General features: G+C 43.8%; 1 pseudogene; it reads left to right on the top strand.

Annotated features, from left to right (window-relative positions):
- The first annotated feature begins 4,567 nt into the window (after positions 1-4,567).
- On the top strand, positions 4,568-5,461 carry LOC109762322 (hevamine-A-like; annotated as a pseudogene).
- Positions 5,462-5,777: the final 316 nt, after the last annotated feature.

Below are 5,777 nucleotides of genomic sequence, written 5' to 3'. Positions count from 1 at the left end.
GGTAAGAATTCTAGTTATTTTCTTTGTCTTCCCTTATGATCTTAATGCAAAAGTATGATGGTGGCTAAACATGAGTTAAACCATAACAATCTAGATTCTTGCAATAGATCTACATATTTTGCCACAAGGTCGATGCAGAGCGCTTCTTTGCATCGTGGTGTTGTAGTGGTGTTAAACTAGCTTGTTCTTCTGCTTCTACCTATGGGTCCTTATGTGTAGGTGTTCTACTGTGGTATGCAAGATGAGGAACCTCGACATAACTCCTAACCACAGAAAAATAAGGCATAGCTTCCTTAATCTTGATGAACCCGCACTCATTCACGCAACCTTTCCTATCTGCTCTAGTTTCCATAAGCCACACATGCCGGAAGGGAAGGTTCCATAGCTCTTCAGGACTTGTACATGGATATGCCTTCCATGGGCTTGATGTCTCGTGTGCATAAACATATTTATAAGAAATACGAGTATAAATGTTGATAGACCTCATGAGTAGCATCAGTTCTCGTTGAGGCGATTGTACGATCCGTTGTGGTGACGGGCGTGTTGAAATCATGACCATCAAGTATTGAGACAACCAGAATCACCATACATCATCATTGTTGTATCGACATCTTGCTTGTGCACCTCGCAAAATCCCGAACTACCGCTAATGAGTCCAAAACGCGTCACATCATTTTGGCTCGTTTGTTGCATATCCTCGTAGTTAGACTCCCATATTATGTTCTACTAGCATGATGTTTGTGCATTGCTATGAAACTATAACATACAAGGACATATGTCACTAGCATAGGAAGTCGTTAAAGTATGTTCATACCCTACAACCTTTGCATGTGGTTCATGATTTAAAAAAAGAAAACATGCAATGCCAGATCTTTCTGCAGGCATTTGAGAATCTTAAACGGTCATAGTAGGTTCTTTACAAGACACAATATTTCAAATGTTGAAACATATGAGAATATGCATTAGTAAGTTGATTGCACAAGGTCGTGGATCGGGTAGGAGGACAAGGTCAATTCGATTACTATTTTTTTCATCTCTTGTTATGTCATATAGAACTGGAAGAACTCAGTTGAGGAGAGAAACTAAAAATATTAGTGTAGTTGTTTATTTGTGTTAGGTACCACATGTGAGTAAAAGTATATTTATTTATTTATTTATATCTCTTCGTAGATTGTTAGTCCCACATATAGGTAGGGATGCATTTGTTTATTGGTGAAGATTGTTGGTCTCACATGTGAACTGACCGCCAACTCCAACCTTTATAGTTGGAAAAGACCGAACCCTTGTTTATGTCTGTTTTGCATAAATACTAGTTTTCATGCATTTTAACCAGAGCACTGCATAATTCTTAGTTTTTATAGGTTTTGTTAGTTTTGTTTTATCTTTTCTGTGTGTTTTCAAATTCCCATGTGATGGTGTCCTGGATTAGGGGTGCACACCACGTCGGCCTGTCATTCATGGGTCGGCCAAGGACCCAACAACAACTGAAGAATGGGCCACACATGCTCTGGCCCTCGGCGTGCTCAAGATGGGATCCTTCGAAGACTTGATGTATACTACAAGGCATATTCAAACGATCGACATGTTATCCCTAGTTGTACCCAACATCCTTGTAACCCTACATACCCCTGGTGCCTATATAAGCCGAGGAGTTTAGTTTGTAGAGGAAAGATTTTGAGAGGTTAGAGCTCATGTATACGTCTCGAGGTAGATCATCATGTACTTTGTACCCCATCCACAATCAATATAACAAGAGCGTGACGTAGGGTTTTACCTATTCGAGAGGGCCCGAACCTGGGTAAATACCGTGTCCCCTTTCTTCTCGTTACCATCGTGCCAAGATCACCAGCTCGGGACCCCTAACCGAGATCCGCCGGTTTTAGTACCGACATTGGAGGCCCATGCAGGTCTCGCTGTGTGGTCACAAAGGCTCGATGGCTCGCCTTCAGAGCAGCGACGACATCGATTGTGGGAATATCGTTTTCCATGGCCAACTTTTTGCCTTCGACAACATCGTGTTGCACGCCAACTCGACGGGCCACCTCAGCCAAATCGAGAACCTTCCTCTAGGCCAGATCATCAGGTTCGGCAATCTGGAGTACGCCGCAGATATCCGTGGAAAACTTGCTTTCTCGGACTGGCTGTCAGACCGGTCCGAGGATACTGCCAACATTGTCGCCCTAACACCAGATACAATCTCGGGGCAGGGCCTCGGAGGCACCCATGCTTCGGATGTGGCCTTGAGCACAGATCTAAGGAGGAGGAGTACTTCCACGCCGGGTTCATGGATTTGTCTTTGCCCGATGATGACGAACATGAGGATAAAACAACGATGATGAGGGCGATACTTAAAGAAATGGAATATGAGGAGGAGCATATTCTCAACTTTAAGGGTTCAATAAATGGACATCGAGTGTTGAATGAACAAGGCACGGGGGCATATGAATATGTACAATGACTACTTTGCCCCTGATGCGCTATTCGAAATCTAATTTCAATGTCGGTTTCGGATGTGACAACTATTGTTCATGCGCATCTACTTATTAAACACACGTTGAACATTTTTGCATAACAGTAGAAAAAAATTTAGATACAGGTTGAACATTTTTTAGATACATGTTGAACATTTAGCAAAATACGTATTGAACACACATTGAATAATTTTTTAATATGTGGTAAATATGTTTTAAATACAAAGCTAACATTTTTAAACGCATGGTCAGCATTTTCAAAAATGTCATCAATATTATTTTTTAAACATGCAAACATCTGTGAAGTGTTAGAACAATGGTTAATATTATATATGTAGCATTTGTCTTACTAGAAGCAAGATATAGGCGTGCCCCGTACCCTTCATGTGAAACCACTCATTAGGCTTTGAGCACACCAGACAGGCGAAAGTAGCAAACTAATATCTGGTTGGATGGTTAGGAGGATAATGGTATCCTCGGCCCATCAGATTTCAGGTTCTAGACTTGACATCAGAGTTCGTATTTTTCTAGATTTATTACAGACCTTCCGGTGATGTGCGTTTAGTGCGAGGAGACGTTATGGTCGACTACGAAGATGTATGTGGCAACTTTGTCAATCTCAAAATGATGTATTGGCTCAGTCTCCCGGAGATGCTCATAGGATAAGATGTGTGTGCGTGCGTTTATAAGAATGAGTGCATATGCGTATGTATGAATGTCTGCGTCTATACTATATTAAAGAAAGACGAAGAGACGAAAATATACCCCTAAGAAAACATGACATGACGAACGCGAATGGTACAAGATTTATCTCTTACTCCCTCCATTTCTAAATATTAGTTCTTTTAGAGATTCCAATATTGACTACAAATGAAGCAAAATACTTTAAAATATGTCTATATATATATTCGTAAGTTCGTATGTAGTCTATATAAAAATCTTTAAAAGTATTTATATTTAAAAACGGAGGGAGTATATAGTACGCCTTCTATTATTATGTTCTTAATCGCTTTTCTAATGAATTACTCTGTTCTTAATCGCTTAATTTGCCGTCGCCAACACACAGCTGTTGCACGCCTTTTCTTATTCTATACAGGTGCCTTGCACGTCATTCTGTTCAACTAGTAGAAGAAAATCTCTTACAAGTTGATGGTGTAGTACAAAATCACGAACACCGTCGCCGTTAAATCGAAGCTGCCAGCAGAGCGCGTTCACAAGTGTAAAGTGTTCATCCATCTGCCCAACAAGTCACGCATGAGCATAAACAATATGGGGGTGCTGCCAAGATCGCCTATGAGCGCGTGTGTGTGGAGGAGCTGGGCCCCGCTTAAGTGCAAGTTTTTTGCTTGGCTAGCGATGCAGTATAGGCTCTGGACTTCTGACCGCCGCGCAAGACACGGCCTGCAGGATGAGCCATCAGCTTGCTACACGTGTTTGCAAGATGAGGACAACGTAGATCACATTCTGTCGACATGCGGATATGCGCGTGAGGTTTGGTTCCTCATTTGGGACACGCTCCGCATCAACGTGCAAGACCGTCTAACTAATGATACGACCCTTGAATGGTGGTTGAGAGAGAGAAAACAATTCCACAAGGATGACAAGCGAGGGTTTGACACGTTGCTCATTGCGGGCATGTGGGCTCTTTGGAAGCAACGTAATGCTAGGGTCTTTAACCGAGTCGATCAACAAAAGGATGCTAGGGAGCTTGCCACTATGATCCTTGGTGAGGTAGCCGAGTGGAGGCAAGCAGGTGGTGGTGTTGATGGCCTACAACGATTTGTGAGGAGTTAGCTTAGGCGTGCTAGGTGGTGTTGGTGTTGTGTCTGTGTGGCCGTGTGTGTGCACTCGAACCACACTTCTTGTAATTATGCTTTCTACCTTTCATAAAAATATGGTACGCCATTGGCGTACTCTCGGAAAAAAAGCATAAACAATATGGGGGTGCCAGATTTCACACGAAGAGTGCCCTGGTATATAAGCCAACCATCCAAGCACAAATTCAGCACACGCAGCAAAACCAAAGGCATATTCCTACATCTGAAAACATCAACAGTGGAGAGAAGAGTCCAATAGGAACAAATATTGCCCCAGAGATGGCTACTAGGTCATCTCTGCTGCAACTGCTAGTCGTGGCAGTAGCCGCGGCTCAGTTTCTAGGAACGAAAGCCGGGGGCATTTCCATCTACTGGGGTCAGAATGGTGGAGACGGCACGCTGGCTGCAACCTGCGCCACTGGCAACTACAAATTTGTCAACATCGCCTTCCTTTCCTCCTTCGGCAATGGCCAGCCGCCAGTCCTCAACCTGGCAGGCCACTGCGTCCCAACCAACGGCGGGTGCGCTAGTCTAAGCTCAGACATCAAGTCATGCCAGAGCAACGACGTCAAGGTCATGCTCTCCATCGGTGGCGGGGCAGGCGGCTATTACCTTTCCTCGTCTTAGGACGCCAAGAATGTCGCGACGTACCTGTGGAACAACTTCTTAGGAGGTACGTCATCTTCGCGGCCTCTCGGTGATGCAGTCCTCGACGGCATCGACTTCGATATTGAGGGTGGTACACCCCTGCACTGGGATGATCTTGCAAGGTTCCTAAAAGGGTATAGCAACTCCGGCAGGAGAGTGTACTTGACTGCTGCGCCACAATGCCCTTTCCCTGATGCTTGGGTGGGACGTGCCCTCAACACCGGCCTCTTTGACTATGTGTGGGTGCAATTCTACAACAACACTCCTTGCCAATATACTTCAGGAAGCACTTCCAATCTAGCTGATTCATGGAAGCAGTGGTTGACAGTTCCTGCAAAGCAGATCTTCCTCGGTCTCCCGGCGTCACCTCAGGCTGCTGGGAGGGGGTTCATCCCGGCCGATGACCTAAAGTCGGATGTTCTCCCAATGATCAAGAGTGCGGGGAAGTATGGTGGGATCATGTTGTGGTCCAAGTATTATGATGACCAGGATGGCTATAGCTCTTCGGTGAAGAGTGATGTTTGAGAGGGTTGACTTTCATCTGATCCATATGATTGGCACTTCCTTGTGTTGTGTGAGGATTTATTTTATTTCCCCTTGTGATTTTTAAGTTATTATGTGGTGCTAGACTGTCGTGTGTAATATAAATAAATTTTTACTTACTTCGATCGTTCATTCCATTATCTACTTAGGTTTTCAAATGAGGAAATGTGGACTAATGATAATTAGTTCAACATGAAAAGGTTTGCATGTCATGGCTGGTTTTCATTTATATTAAATGGTGTTCGGTGCACAGAGAACAAATGCAAAGCCTCTTTTGAACAAAGCTGCAAAAAAGCGA

Source organism: Aegilops tauschii, chromosome 2 (assembly GCF_002575655.3).
Source record: "Aegilops tauschii subsp. strangulata cultivar AL8/78 chromosome 2, Aet v6.0, whole genome shotgun sequence".
NCBI classification, from domain to species: Eukaryota; Viridiplantae; Streptophyta; class Magnoliopsida; order Poales; family Poaceae; genus Aegilops; species Aegilops tauschii.
This window is presented reverse-complemented; position numbering and strand designations above follow the sequence as displayed.